This window comes from Ovis canadensis, chromosome 3, assembly GCF_042477335.2.
Source record: "Ovis canadensis isolate MfBH-ARS-UI-01 breed Bighorn chromosome 3, ARS-UI_OviCan_v2, whole genome shotgun sequence".
NCBI classification, from domain to species: domain Eukaryota; kingdom Metazoa; phylum Chordata; class Mammalia; order Artiodactyla; family Bovidae; genus Ovis; species Ovis canadensis.
The window spans coordinates 179,378,111-179,392,151 of NC_091247.1; the positions used below are offsets into that span (position 1 = coordinate 179,378,111).

The 14,041-nt window shown below is 46.7% G+C and overlaps 1 protein-coding gene across 6 annotated transcripts in view; it reads left to right on the forward strand.

Moving 5' to 3' along the window:
- Positions 1–14,041, forward strand: part of CHST11 (carbohydrate sulfotransferase 11) — a 266,248-nt gene that overhangs the window by 3,329 nt on the left and 248,878 nt on the right. The window contains exon 1 of one of the 6 annotated variants that reach the window (XM_069585230.1): positions 4,926–5,025. The exons of 4 other annotated variants lie outside the window; for them this stretch is intronic. The gene's annotated coding sequence lies outside the window, so the exon portion shown is untranslated. Of the gene's footprint in view, positions 1–4,925; positions 5,026–14,041 lie in introns of those variants that run through there. One more of the 6 variants, XM_069585228.1, reaches the window with a different exon arrangement.

A 14,041-nucleotide genomic window follows, 5' to 3' on the forward strand; every position in this document is an offset into this window, starting at 1 on the left:
AATATACTTTGAAATTAATATTAAACATTTACACCCCCCACGCCCCCTCCACACACACATTTTATTAAACTATGCTCTTGATGACAACTGATGCTATCTCTTTTTCCTACTGCTTGGGATTTCCTTAAAAGTTAGCTGCTCTTTGCTTCTCTGAAGGATTTCTGGTTGTGACAGCTGATCTTTTAGCCTGGCACTGCAGTTTCCATTTCTCCAGATCACCCTGGGAGAGGCAGAAGGGACCACAGCATGGCACAGATTGTGTTGCTAAAAATTAGGAGCCCTCTGGCAGAGAGGCTATTTCTATTCCTATCTGAAACAGAAATGTAGTATTCCAAAAAGAAATGGATCCCTGGCTTCATTGATGGCTAGAGAATACCTGGAGTGTGTGAGGAGGAAGGGAATAAACAGAGACAAGCTGGCGGGGGCTGGCTGACTGTTCCTCTGATTTTAATCTGGGATTCATTGTCTTTTGTACTTTTCTAATACAGCAGCTTGAGTAATTGATCTTTAATTTGGTTGTTGGGTTCAGCAGAAGTGGGCTCCTTGTCAGCACAGGCAGTTTTCTTTAGGTCTTTGACACTCTAAGTTAATAGTCTTAGGGCAGGGTCTGGGTTTTAGGCCCTATTCTAATCCCAGTGTCCGGCACAATGCCCAGCCCATAGTAGTTTCTCAATAAAGTATTTGCTGGATGAATGAAGGAAGTGACTAGATTCTAGGAGACCTGCTTCTCCAATTTTGGGGAAGTTGTATCAAACCTTGCCAAGAATGCCTCGTCAGTAAGTCTGGCTCTCTTAAGGGGGGTGTAGGATGCTGGAGACAAGGTCTGGACGCTTCTCTACCCTTCTGGTCTCTGAGATCCCTCAAGTCATGGGTCAGGTTTAAGCTCATCACACCCCAGACAGAACGCTCCTCTTGGCCTAGAGTTGCTGCCCCGAAGTGTGAGACAGTGAGGCTGGGTGTCTTGGGTAGGGGGAAGCTTGGTCTCTTTTAGCCACTGACCTGTAGAAACCCATCTGCAGGAGAGACAACCTCTGTGGGCGTGAACTGCTCCTGATCTCAGTGAGAACGGAGCGCCATGCCTGTGCTTTCTGCACAGGTTTGCGTCCATCAGCGATCGCCTCCTGAACAGTGACTTGTCTCGGGTACCTGCCCCAGATAGGCGGCCTTTGATGGAGCTGTGTCTTGGGGCGGGCTAGGCTGAGCTGAAAGGCCCCCAGGCTGCTTTTGTGCTGAGTGTGTGAAGGTGGCTCCCCTGAACCTTCCTTTTGTGTTACTCCGTAGGGTTGTGGTTTTGTTTGAAAGCTCCTGCTCATGGGAGAGAAGCCTGGGGAGAAAGCCTTTCTTCTCTCTTTCGCTTCCTCTGTTTTCTTTTTTTTTTTTTAATGTTTATTTTTACTGTCGCCTGGGATTTCTTTGCCTTGGTCAAATGTATTGGAAGATTGTACCCTTTTTTTAAAGGCTTCCTCGGTTACCCCTTTGTAGTTCACTTGATTAGATTGGATGTAAAACACTTGCATTATAATTTTAACCTAATTATAAAAGTAATATGTGCTCATTTCAGAAACTTTAGGAGGTACAGAAGACAAGCAATCATCCATTAATCTACCACCAGAGGCAAGGGGTCCTTTTTTCCTATTATAGAATATATATATTAAAAGAATAATTGAGATCCTATTCTGAATTTTGTACCTTGTTTGATAGGTAATATGTATTTTAGACAAATACATCATTATGGTCATTATGGTGACCAGTAATTAAGTTGAAAAACAGAAAACTTAGCCACAAACTTTTAAATTTATAGGGTTGCCTATACCTCTAACCACCCATCCCTACTACTTTGCAGAGTGCCAGTCTGGTATCGTGTTTTTTTTTTTTCTTTCTGCACGTATTTAATTGTAAAGAATCTTTGTGCTGATACATGAAATGAATTTGAAGTTAGACCAGGTTGTAGGGGTTGTTCTCTTATATATCTGAAACTTCTTTTGAAAAGAAGTCAGGAAGTTCTCAAATATGACACTGTTATAAATCCTGGAAACTGCATCAAATAGCTGAAAGATAAGATGTTTCCAGCATCTGGTCTCCCCTTGGCGGTTTAAATGTTTGCACCTCCGTTGGGAGTTTCATAGCTGCTCAAAGATGAGACAGATACACTTAGGCAATTTACTTCAACAGTTAGATCTGCTGTCCAGGAGTCCTCATTTTGTTGCCTCTGAAATAAAAGTGGTGATCGGGCACCAGAGGAAGAGTGGTTGGGGGGTTTCTGATGGACGAGGGGTGGGAGAATCAACCCGCCAGCAGAAGGGGCTGCTGTTTATATTTATCTGGATGAAAAGCCATTTTGCTTATGAACTGTATCTGCCACAGCCATTTAAAAACAGGAAATCAAAGGCTTACAAGTGGGCACCACCCTTTCCCTTCTTAAATCTACCAAGAGGACAAAGCTCTTCTTAATCTGGGGACAGTGAATGGAAAGACTTTCATGAAAGTCACAGCCACTGGTAAGGGCAGATTCTGAAAAAAAACCAGAAGTAGTTTTACGTATTCATTTTCTCTCTCTTTTTTTTTTTTCTTGAATCTTGAGACCCCCATCTTTATCACAAATGAAGAGTGAGGCAGTCCCTCCCCTGAGGTCATTGAATAGTCTGATCTGTCCATTAAAAATTCCTAGAACTTGTAATTTGATGCATCTTACATCAGATGTGATTCATCACAATTTGAGATCAGAGTTGCTCTTTCTTTCTCTGTCTCTTTCTCTCCTCTACTCTATGCTGGGTATTGTTCTGGGCACTGGGGATACCATAAAACATTATTTCTGCCCTCACGGAGCTTACCTTCTAGTGAGGTATAGGCAGACTTTAAGGAAGTGCAGAAGTCACATACATAGGCGATGTGTCAGATGGTGTGAAGAGAGAAGAACAAAGCAAGAGATATGAATGAGGGATGTGAGAGGCCAGGGTTGCAGTTTAATACAGAGGTCATCACAGGATGTCGCTGACAAGTTGACATTGGAGAGCAGAGATGGGAAGAAGTGAAGGAGCTGGCCACATGTCAACCCAGTCCCAGATAGGATATTCCAGGTCTGTTCCCTGAGGCAGGACCTCGCATGGCAGGCAGCTCTGAGTGTCTGGAGCAGAGGGAGGAAGCAGCTAAGACCAGAAGGTGCAGAGAGATTGTGTGGATCTTGGCCTTGACTGGCGACAGGATGGGAAGCTCTGGCAGAGTTTGGCCTGAGGACTCTTGGGGGAGGGGTTGTGGAATGGGTGGACAAGCCCAAAGCCTCTCACTTGCACTTCTGTGTTATCTTCAAGCAGCACCACAGTGCAGTTGGGTGAGGTGTTTACTGTATAAATCCCACTTCTCCTCCATCAACCTCTGCCTCTCCCTCACCTCCAAACTAGACCACCCCCTTTTTCCAGTTTTTTAAAGCAGTAATGTATAACTCAGAACAAAATAAAACAAAACCAATTTGACAGGAATTTTAACTGAGTTTGTGTTGGGAAATTCTTGAAATGGCTAAGGCGTGATCCACAGCATTCATAGATGGAAACCAACAGCCCCTGACTTCTGGAGGCACTCCAGAAAAATAGAGAAGGAATGGATCAATGATTTGGGAGTGAAAGACCCAGGTCCTAGTTGGACATACCCCCTCTGCCTGCTCCTGTGAATTACTATATTTAATCAATTGTAAAATACTCATTCTTTTCACCTCTCTGACATTTGACTTGTAACAGATGGTATCTTAGTGCTGTGCTGACCTTTAATGCATAGCCTTTATTTTCTTAGTGGAACATAAAGTAACAGTGATTCTTATAGTTGATGCCCTTGGACCCACCTCTGTAAATTGTGAAAGTACATTCTGTACACCGTGGCGTACCTCAGAATCTCAGTAAGGTGATAAAAATGGCATTCAGGCTCCAGCTGAGGGCCTGGGGGAGGGGGTACCTGATTAATCCCGATCACATGCTTCCTAAAGGATTTGCTGGTCGGCAGGCCTTTCAGTCTTTTCTGCTGTACCTGGGAAATTTGCACCTACTTTCAGAGCCACAGGGCTTGTATCTCTTTCTGATTTAACTGACGAGGTTGGTAAGAGTCAGAATAGGAATGTGGGGAAGTTAGTTATTTAATATGGGGCTCAACTCCCTGATGGCTCCCATGTAAAGCGTCTGCCTGCAACGCAGGAGACCTGGGTTTGATTCCTGGGTCAAGATGGTCCCCTGGAGAAGGAAATGGCAATCCACTCCAGCACTCTTGCCTGGAAAATCCCATGGACGGAGGAGCCTGATAGGCTGCAGTTCATGGGGTCGTAAAGAGTCAGACATGACTGAGCGACTTCACTTTCACTTTCAACCCTGGAAGATCACAGAGAAATAGACTTCGTGACGTTGTTTGGGGAAAAGGTCACCAGTGTGGATTTTGCTTTCTTTCCAGGCTGATGGACTCCCATGGCCTCGGTCATTTCCCTTTTCTGTTGCTGTTTAGTCACTAAGTCATGTCTGACTCTTTCTGACCCCATGGACTGCAGCACACCAGGCTTCCCTGTCCATCACCAACTCCTGAAGTATACTCACACTCATGTCCATTGAGTCTGTGATGCCATCCAACCATCTTATCCTCTGTCATCCCCTTCTCCTCCTGCCCTCAATCTTTCCCAGTATCAGGGTCTTCTTCAACGAGTTGGCTCTTTGCATCAGGTGGCCAAAGTATTGGAGCTTTAGCTTCAACATCAGTCCTTCCAGTGAATATTCAGGGTTGATTTCCTTTAGGATTGACTAGTTTGACTTCCTTGCTGTCCAGGGGACTCTCAAGAATCTTCTTCAGAAATGCATGGTAGTTGTTTGTTTACTTGTATTGGGTACATGTTCCTCTTTTAAGGAACCTCTGCCAAGTTCCTCTTTATAGCCTCTAAGCTTGGCCCAGAGGTACTTAGGAAACATTTAAAGAGTAAATAAGTGACTGGCAAAGACGCCTCTTCCGCCCCTGTGCCCATCTCACCAAGATGCATAAGCCCAGAGGGAAGAGCTTCTGGTATGGTCTGCTTTGTTTCTCAGACTTCTTTGCTTCTGGCTTGCTAGGACTCAGCCAGGCTTCAGGGTGTGAACTGGGAAGGGGTCTAGGTATTTAAGCAGAAAGGTATTTAATGGAGGGAATCTGGTCCTTAAAAAAGCTGGGAATGCTGGTGGTCAAGAATCCACCTGCCAAGGCAGGATATGCAGGACATGCAGGTTCGATCCCTGGGTTGGGAAGATCCCCTGGAGGAGGAAATGGCAACCCACTCCAGTAGTCTTGACTGAAAAATCCCATAGACAGAGGAGCCTGGTGGGCTACAGTCCATGGGCTTGCTCAGTCGTGTCTGAGCATGCACACACATAGAAGCATAGGGCTCTCAGCTGGGCCTCCAGGAATTAGCCTCAGGTAATAGTAGTAGCATATGTAGCAACATAGAAGCAAACATATACAGGCCTGGCTGCTCAAAAGAACTGACCCACTCAGTGTGCTGCTACCTGAGACTATCCTTGGAACTACCAAATCCAAGAACAAACTAATGGCATTGGGACCCTGGGATCAGAAATCCTGGTCCCAGAATTGGGTTGCTCCTATAGCCACCTCTCAACACCCAGCAAGCCAGAGAGTGGTCCCAGAGAGTGTTGCCAAAACCCCCCATCATTCTCACATCATCGGGAGGCTAAAGAAAACCCGGAAGACGGGGAGGTGGCCTCTCACCTATGGCCTCTTTCTAAATCTGAAGTCAGTGCTTCTGTCTAGGGGAGCCAAACTCACATTCAGAACCTTAGCTTCAGAACCAGGACGGCTGGGAAACATAGCTTTTAAATCAACAGCCCTTACTATATAGAAAGGCTTTCTAGAAGGGAGTAGAATGGGTAATGAGCAGACATCCAGAGTGCTCACCACTCCCTATTGGTAAAACATATGTGAGCAGCCATCTCCCATCTATTTTGCTTATAGTAAGTGTATTCATATTATTCCCATTATCTGAATATGTAGGATAAGGATGTTTCTGTTTCTAACAATAGTTATTGCAAACCCACATGTTCATTACCATCTGGGAAATTCTGTTAGCGAACTCCCAGTCAGCTCCCATTCTCTTACCCTTTTTACCTTGTAATGTGGCATTTCCCAGGGGCGCCAGTGACGCCCAGGTTCCCACTTGCTAATGCAGGAGACGTAAGAGACACAGGTTCGATCCCTGGGTCAGGAAGATCCCCTGGAGGAGGGCATGCCACCCCACTCCAGTCCTCCTGCCTAGAGGATCTCATGGACAGAGGAGCCTGAAGGGTTGTAGTCCACAGGGTCACAAAGAGTTGGACATGACTGAAGCAACTTAGCATGCAGCACATGGCATACAAGACTCAGGGAGAGTGAGGAATTTTCTTCTGTGCATTTTTTTGTGCGCATAATATGTGCATGCATTATGAGTATTGTCTACAAGCTGCAGTTTTTTTATTTTTAATTTTTGCAGCTTGCGGGGTCTTAGTTCCTCTGTGTGTGTGTGCTTAGTCGCTCAGTCCTGTCCGACTCTTTGCGACCCTATGGACTGTAGTCTGCCAGACTCCTCTGTCCATGGGGATTCTCCAGGCAAGAATACTGGAGTGGGTTGCCATGCCCTCCTCCAGGGGATCTTCCCAGTCCAGGGATGGAACCCAGGTCTCCCACATTGCAGACAGATTCCTTCACTGACTGAACCACCAGGGAAGCCCAACCAAGGCTTCGGCAGTGGAAGGGCTGAGACCTATTCATTGGATCACCTGGGCATTCCCTCCAAGCTTCTTGACTGGAATCTCTTTAAGCCTCTATTCCACTTTGTGAGGACTAGTTTAGGTAAAAGTAGATGATGTAATCTGTAAATCTACTTGGGATTCAGTTGTAAATGGTGATCTTAGAGCAGTGGGTTGACTGATTTCCTTGGTCCCTCTCTGTCTCCCTCCTCAGGATGCCTGAATTTCGTAAATGCATGTAACTTGGTACAACGGGTTAGATGAGGGTGTTTGTTCCAATTCGTATTTTACATTAATTCATGTTTTTAACATTAAATTTCTTTTTCTAAATTCAATGAAAATGGAAGCCCTGATGTTTCCTTTCCAGGCCCCTTTGTGATAGTTGGAGTGTGTTGGCTAGACTTTGGAACCCAGGGTGGAGACTGTTCTTGAATGTAGTTGGTGATTGTCAGACCCACCACAGTCAAGTTTGGGTAAAAGTATAGTTTGCCACCCAGGTGGCTCAGTGGTAAAGAATCTACCTGCCAATGCAGGAGATGCAGGAGACATGGGTTTGATTCTTGGGTCGGGAAGATCCCCTGGAGTAGGAAATGACAACCTGCTTTGGTATCCTTGCCTGGAGAATCCCATGAACAGAGGAGCCTGGCTGACTACAGTCCATGGGGTCCCAAAGAGTCAAACATAACTGAGTGACTAAGCACGTACATACAGTTAGTGCTGCTTAGTTCTAAAGATAGTTCTGACAGTGGTGAGTCAGAGTTTGGCATTAGACATGTGGTGTGGCTAGGACTGATATTTCCAGTATCACTGGAGTTCAAGTCTCACTCAGATAGGTATGGATAGAAATAAAGAGGGCTTTCCTGTTGGCTCAGACGGTAAAGAACCCACCTGCAGTGCAGGAGACCCAGGTTCAATCCCTGAGTCGGGAAGATTCCCTGGAGGAGGAAATGGCAACCCACTGAGAATTCTATGGACAGGGGAGCCTGGCGGGCTATAGTCCATGAGGTTGCAAAGAGCTGGACATGACTGAGCGAGTTTCAAGCCCAGCAATGTAAATGTTGAAATCCATATCAATCTTCAGCTTAAGTGGTTATCTTAAAGGCCTTGTGAAAAAGACCCACAAAGGCAACACCAGTTCAACAGGCTGGTAGTTGGGTTTCTGGTAGAAACTGCTCATTTCAAAGAATCCCAGAAGAGGGAGAACACAAAGGCTCCTCTAAGGTAGTGTTGTAACTTTACATTTCTTAACGGTTGACATATCTTACCTTCAGGGCCGTTGTTCATGGTCATTCACTATGACGAAAAAAAAGCACAGAATTTGCAGCCCAGGATCAGCTTTCAGCCTCTGACTGTCTACTGTGTCCATTTGACATCACTCAGAATGGTTTGGTTGAATGCTGTTGAGAGTTAGACTCTGTGCTGGGTGCTAGAGATACAGCAGGGACCCAAGTGGACAAGACTTGAGACGGGGAGACATAATATAAACAAATGCATGTTTGAACCATTGAGTCTGTTGGATGGTGACAAGTGCTGCAGAGAGAAAAAAATAAAGCCAGGAAGGAAGATGTGAAATGGAAGCAGTGAGCGATCACTTCTAAATAGAGTGATCAGGAAAGGTTCCCTGAGAAGAGGGCTTTAGGATCAAAGGAGGTGAGGGTTCAAGGGGGTGCATTGACAAATGCACATTTGTGCATACAGCTATTTATTGGGTATTATTTCCTGGAGGCTGACATAGGTCAGGTGTTTAATATGTATTACATATTCCTTATAGGGATCTTACAGGGTTCATCTCTTGTAATCACCATTTTACAAGGAGGGTAGGAGACTAGGGTGGACTTGCCAGGTGGTGTTAGTAGTAAAGAACCTGCCTGCCAATGCGGGAGACACAAGAGATGTGGGTTTGATCCCTGGGTCGGGAAGATCCCCTGGAGGGGAGGAGCGCATGGCAGTCCAGTCCAGTATTCTTGCCTGGAGAATCTCATAGTTAGAAGAACCTGGCTGGATACAGTCCATAGGCTTGCAGAGAGTCAGGCACGACTGAAGTGACTTAACACAACAGTACACAGGAGACTAGGGCATAGAGAATGTGACTTGTCTGAGGTCGCACAAGAACTGATGAATCTAGAATTAAACCATGGCTGTCTGACTCTTTCTCTAAATGTCTAGTTGGGGCTTTCAGTTTGGGGGCTCTCCCTGGCCTCCACATTTGGAAATGTGTCATGATGTGCTTGTTTGTCCCAAAGATTGAGGACATCAGTTTATCGGGCAGAGCCAAGGATACTAGACATCCCGCACAGGGTGGGATCTTTCCTCCCATCAGATCGTCATCCTAGCCATGGGCCACCGACTCTTCTTTTGGAGAAATCCCTTAAGACTCTCCACGCTTCAGTGGTGTCTGGTATAGTACCTGGCCACACTCAATGACTTGGGAAAGTGCCCGGCACTTTGTAGGGGCTTAATAATTGATTGATTACAAGTCACCAGCTCAGAGATTTGGTCTCCTCATTTGCCAAGGGAAGGTAGTAGTATTACTTCTTTTCCTTGGTAGTGGGGAAGATTAAATGAGAAAAGAGATGTGAAAATACATTGAAGATGGGTGCAAAAACAGTATACATATATTTAAAAAATAGGTACACTGTGGTTCCTCGTTCTAAGCTTTTATTCTTCATGTTAATGACAGTGCTCTTGTAATGCATCCTGCTGGAATCTTGAGCAAATGTTTTATCTGTTTCGTAGGTGTGACCTACCCTGTAAGGTTTGCCAAAAGGGTCTTGCTTTTCGGCCCCAGTGACACCATCTTTCTAGATGTCTGACCCTCCATCTGCTGTGCTGTCACACCTCCCCTGCCAAGGCCAACTCTTAGCACTGCCTCCGTGGAGCTTGGAGTGTTTTGCAAAAGCTGAGTTTATCTGGTAAAAAATCAGCTTTGTGGTTTTACACCAAATGCAGAGACCATAGCTCTCCCCCACCCCATTATGCACACAGTTACCTCTCAGGTTCCCACAAACTTTAAAAAAGTGGCACTTGAAAAATACAGCACAGGCCACCCGTCAGTGCCGTTTCTGCAGCTGAACGCTGAGGAGGATGGAAGTCATTTTGGAAGAGGAGACGTTGTGGAATGTCAGGGAGCATTACACGGGACAGAACTGATTATCCTTGGTCTCCCCATTCGAGCCCGAAGTGTGCACATGAGGACTTTCTGGGTTCTTCTCGCACAGGGGCCAGTCCTCCCAACTCTTGTCTGCAGGGACGGAGCCTCCTTGCAGGCTGGCACTCAGAGCAGGGGCAGAGGTCCACTTCTGCCCACCGTCACCAGAGCAGGTACTGAGATGCAGTCGAAAGACTGTGATTCTGAGTTGGGCGAGGCCCTGGGTTCTTTAGGATTCCTAGGGGCTCAGTGGTAAAGAATGCACCTGCCAGTGTAGGAGACTTGGGTTTGATCCCTGGGTCAGGAAGATCCCCTAGAGAAGGAAGTGGCAACCTGCTCCAGTATTCTTGCCTGGAAAATGCCATGGACCAGAGGAGCCTGTCAGGGTATAGTCCATGGGGTTGCAAAGAGTCGATGCATGCACACACACACAGGGTTCTTCGGCCTGAGACCAAGGACCTGTCTGATGCTCTTCTCCACCTCTGGCCCTTCAGACAGTCCCTGCTGGGCTTGATACTTAAGAGAGGATGGAAAAGTCTGTCAGTGCTCAGAGTTCTTTTTTTTCAGGCGGGGCTTTATGGGTGACACTGTTGCAGCAGGTGGAAACCAGCAACAAACAAGTCCCCTTGCAAGGTTGGGGCAAGCTTGTTCCTTATATGGGGTGAGGGTCAGTGTCCAAGTTGAAAAAGCATATGATCCTCTGGATGAACTTTCTGCCTCATCTAATTGATTTAGAGCTGGGGTTCTCAACGGGTGACAGTTTTGCTCCCTTCTCTTGCACATGGCAGGGGACCTATGTCAATGTCTAGAGACAGTTTGGTTGGCTCAGCTGGGCAGGTGCGTCCTACTGGCCTCTAATGAACAGAGGTCAGGGATGCTGGTAAACATCCTACAATACACGGGACAGCCTCCTACAATGAAGACTACTCCAGCCCAGAACATCAGTAGCTAGGAAATCCTTGCTTAGATTCCCTGTTTTTCTGGTACTTTACTGAAAATAGCAGTAATGAGATGATCAGTTAGTGATACTATGTATCAGACAGCATGCCAGCTGCTGTACTTAGATAATCACATTGACTCTTTACCACAGCCTGGTGAGGTGGGCATTTACCAATCCCATTGTACAGATGAGGAAACTGAGGCTTTGGGAGGCTGAGGAGCTTGCCTGAGGTCACAGAGCTGAAAAGTTGGAACAGGATTCCTGCTCAGATCTGACACCAGAGACTGTACTCTTCATCTCATCGGTGTATCCCACCTACATGTGCTTGGTTTTAGCTAATTAGGTCAAGAGGTAATTATTTTGAAAGGGCCTTCAGTGCAGCTGTGGGCTTTGTGTGGGACATGAGTGGCAGTACCTTCTCTTCCTACCGTGCACACCAGCCTGGGTGAGCTCATCCCCTCTTGGGGCCCGTGCTATCACCTGTGTTTGGATGACACTCACCTCTCTTCAGCTTGGATTTGTCTTAAGGTAAAAGTCCAGTTTATATGTTACCTCCTGTGCAAAACCAAGATCCATCTCCTTTTGGTCAGAGGAAGGGGGCATGTCCCGTGGTACTCTGCATGTGCATAGCTCGGTTATTACATGTTGGTGCACTGGCTCATCAGGAGCAAGCCAGTTCTGGTGATAGTAGTGGCTTACCTTGTCTGAGCTGCTGCAACAAAACCCCACTGACTGGGTGGATTATAAAGGACAGATGTTTGACTTCTCCTTGTGTCTCCACAGGGTAGAAAGGCTGAGGGACCTCTCTGGGGCCTCTTTTTCAAGGGCACTCATCCTATTCATGAGAGCTCTGCCCTCACGCCCTAACTGCCTCCTGATGGCCGTGCCTCCTGATATTACCACTTTGGGCATTAGGTTTTCAGCATGTGAATTTTAGGGCGGACAGAAATGTATAGACCATGGCAGCAGTCAGGAAATATTGAGTGAAAGAATGAGTACATTGGGACTTCCCTGGTGGTCCGGCGGCTAAGACTCTGACCTCCCAATGCAGGGGGCGTGGGTTCGATCCCTGGTCAGGGAACTAGATCCCACATGCTACAACTGAGAGTTCGTATGCTGCAACGAAGGATCCTGCATGCTGAAACGAAGCTCGAAGATCCCACGTGCCACGACTAAGACTTGGTGCAGCCAAATAAATAAAGAATAAATTTGTTTTTCTTTTTAAAGGAAAGAACGAGTACATTCTTCCCTGGGCTTCCTTGGTGGCTCAGGTGGTAAAGAATGATTCTGTGGTGAGCTGCATGTAAGAGAGCAAAGAGCAGTTCATTTAACACCATGGCTCGATGCAGATGCAACAAAAAAAGTGAGCATCTCTCAAAGATAGCACCACATAGTGCTGTAACCAGTGTGTGTCAGGAAGGGGTCTGCAGATCCAGCTCTGGGTGCCCTGCTGGGGCAGTGCCACCCAAGAGAAGATGCTGTCAACAGTGCGTGTGTGCTAAGTCGCTTCAGTTGTATCTGACTCTTCACGACCCCATGTACTGTAGCCCACCAGGCTGCTCTGTCCATGGGATTCTCCAGGTGTGAATACTGGAGTGGGTTGCCGTGCCCTCCTCCAGGGGATCTTCCTGGCCCAGGGATCAAACCTTCGTTTCCTGCGATTCTTGCATTGCAGGCGGATTCTTTACCACTGAACCACCAGGGAAGCCCCAGCTGCGCATGGCACTCTAAACTTTCTAGTAGCCATATTAAAAAGGCATAAACCAACAGGTGAAATTAATATCTACAGTAGTATCATTTTAAGAGGCAATACTGTTTTTTTTTGGCCGTGTCACAGGGCATGTGGGATCTTAGTTTCCCCTGCTGCTGCTGCTACTGCTAAGTCGCTTTAGTCGTGTCCAACTCTGTGCAACCCCAGAGACGGCAGCCCACCAGGCTCCCCCATCCCTGGAATTCTCCAGACAAGAACACTGGAGTGGGTTGCCATTTCCTTCTCCAGTGCATGAAAGTGAAAAGTGAAAGTGAAGTCGCTCAGTCATGTCCAACTCTTAGCGACCCCATGGACTGCAGCCTACCAGTCTCCTCCATCCATGGGATTTTCCTGGCAAGAGTACTGGAGTGGCTTGCCATTGCCTTCTCTGTAGTTTCCCGTGCTGCTGCTGCTGCTGGTGCTAAGTCGCCTCAGTCGTGTCCGACTCTGTGCGACCCCATAGACAGCAGCCCACGAGGCTCCCCCATCCCTGGGATTCTCCAGGCAAGAACACTGGAGTGGGTTGCCATTTCCTTCTCCAATGCATGAGCGTGAATAGTGAAAGGGAAGTCACTTAGTCGTGTTTGACTCCTAGAGACCCCATGGACTGCAACCTACCAGGCTCCTCCGCCCATGGGATTCTCCAGGCAAGAGTACTGGAGTGGGGTGCCATTGCCTTCTCCGTAGTTTGCCCTACCAGGGATCAAACCCTCACCCCCTGCATTGGAAGTGCAGAATCTTAACCATTGGATTGCCAGACCCAAGAGGCAATAGATATGAACAATTATTGAGATACTTTGAATTTATTTTTTTATACTAAATCTTCAGAAATTCAGTGTATAGTTTACATTTAAGCACATCTTAATTCAGACTTGCCACATTTCAAGTGCCCCATAACTGCATGTGGGTCAGGGCTACCTTGCTGGAGAATACAGCTCAGAAGTGTTGGAGAACTTTCTGTGCAATGGATTATTGTTTTTTTTTGTTTACTTTTCAATCTCTCTCTCTCTCTCTTTTTTCCCCTTCTCCTTTTTTCAGTTCAGTTCAGTTGCTCAGTCATGTCCGACTCTTTGCGACCCCATGGACTGCAGCATGCCAGGCTTCCCTGTCCATCACCAACTCTCAGAGCTTGGTCAAATTCATGGCCGTCGAGTTGGTGAAACCATCCAACCATCTCATCCTTTGTTGTCCCCTTCTCTTTTTTAAGGGGACATTTTCCTTCCTGGCTTTAAGCAATACCCTTTGGAAAGACTGTTGACTCTCTTAGGACCTTAGGTATTAAATAACAGTTATAGGTAGTAGAGTCACATATGTATAGCTAAAGTAATGTCAGTCCCCTGAGGCATCTTCACAGTCTCCTGGCTAATCAAGGCCATCTGAAACTTAACCTTTTTTGTTGCTGTTCAGTCGCTCAGTCGTGTCTGACTCTTTGTGACCCCATGGACTGCTGCACACCAGGCTTCCCTGTC